This window comes from Chiloscyllium punctatum, chromosome 18 (assembly GCF_047496795.1).
Source record: "Chiloscyllium punctatum isolate Juve2018m chromosome 18, sChiPun1.3, whole genome shotgun sequence".
NCBI lineage: Eukaryota > Metazoa > Chordata > Chondrichthyes > Orectolobiformes > Hemiscylliidae > Chiloscyllium > Chiloscyllium punctatum.
In genome coordinates this window covers 73,887,810-73,889,513 of record NC_092756.1, presented here as the reverse complement: position 1 = coordinate 73,889,513, position 1,704 = coordinate 73,887,810, and the positions used below count along the sequence as shown (strand labels likewise).

Genomic DNA, 1,704 nt, shown 5'->3' with positions numbered 1-1,704 from the left:
GCCTCAGTGGCCTAATGGATAAGGCACTGGCCTCCTAAGCCAGGGATTGTGGGTTCAAGTCCCATCTGGGGTGTCTGACATTTAACCCTTGTCTTCATGGCCGATCTTCGGCCGATGTCAAGTCAATTTCTCATCTCCTCTGGAAAGGTCCCCCGGTCTGTGTTGGGTTGGTGGTACCTTGTGTCAGAAAAATACAGAATGTTGAGGATATGCAGGATATTGGGGTGAATCGTCTGAAAGAGACAGCACAGTCACAATGGCTGAAAACACGCTGAGATTCTCCTGGGGATGGCATGGTGGCTCAGTGGGTAGCACTGCTGCCTCACAGTGTCAGGGACCTGGCTTTGATTCCTCCCTTGGGTGTCTGTTTGTGTCGAGTTTGCACATTCTCTCCATGGGGTACTCCGGGAGCTTTGGTTTCCTCCCACAGCCCAAAGATGTGCAGGTTCGGTGGATTGGCTTTGGGGAATGCAGGGTGAGAGGATAGGGTTTGGGCCTGGGTGGAATGCTCTTCAGAGTGTCAGTGTGGACATGATGGGCTGAATGGCCTCCTCCCACCCCACTCTAGGGCTTCTCTGAACAAGTTTGGAGCAGATGGTCAGAGCTCCACTGCAAGGCCCAGTCAAGGCTTCGCGAAGGGACTGGCATCCAGGTGTGTGTTCCTACCCTACTTTTCCCTGATCTTCCAGAATCTTCTGTGGCTTTGGCCAATACGATCATGAGCTGGGTTCACATCATCCAATGGGGTCACACCAATACCCTTCACTGTTGTCATGCCAGGAGCTATAAAGTGGATTGTCTCAGGCTGACACTTCTCCAATATACAACCCTCAGTCTGGTTGGAACTGGTTCTTCTTGAATCTTTGTAACTCTTTGATCTTAGTTGCAATGTTCTCTGGAGCTGATAGCTGCTGTTTAATTTAGTTTGACCAATTTTTTATCAGTTCAAATTTCTCCAGCTGAGGATCAATTGAGAATGCCTGATTTTGTTGCCATGGTCACGTGACCACACAGGATTGAGATCAGCTGCACAGTGAAGGTTTCAACAAAATCAAAACCCCAAATAAGACTTGAGCGCACAATCTCTGGTTTAGGAAGTTAGTGCCGTACCCATGAGGTTACTGGGGCTCCAACAGATAGAGCTACCAATCTATGGACAAAGCAGCTTCTGTTTTGGTTGTGTTGGTGTCAGTCTAAGCTATATTCTGTCAACATTACCAGCTGAACCCCAGATTACCTGCATGTTTGGTCTTTATGATGATGTCCAATATGTCAATGGAAATGATTGAAATCTGGGGGTTCAAGGTTGGAACTGATGGGGCTCTGGCTATGCATTTGGGTCCTTACCTTTCTTAGTCAAGATATTGAATACAATTGCAAGGAGGTTATGATGGAGATGTGAGGTACTTAGGCCATCGTTGGAGTACTTGGAGTGCCACATCCACAGATTGGACAAACATTTGTGGGAAGGCAACTGCTGAGGCTGACTCACAGAGTTGACAGAGGGCGATGGATGGGTTAAGGGAGTGGCCAAAAACGCAGCAAATGAAAAACAATGTGGGAATGCGTGAGGTCATGCACTTTGGTCGGAAGAATAAAGCAGCTGGATGTTATTTCAATGGAGAAAGACAGCAGAAAGTTCCAGCACAGGGAGATATGAAATGTGTTTTTGCGGTCTCGCTGTTGATCCTTTGCTGTGACCAA

General features: G+C 47.8%; 1 non-coding gene across 1 annotated transcript; it reads left to right on the top strand.

Moving 5' to 3' along the window:
* On the top strand, nucleotides 1-73 carry trnar-ccu (transfer RNA arginine (anticodon CCU)). The gene has a single exon. It is a non-coding gene; the product is annotated as a tRNA-Arg (tRNA).
* Nucleotides 74-1,704: the final 1,631 nt, after the last annotated feature.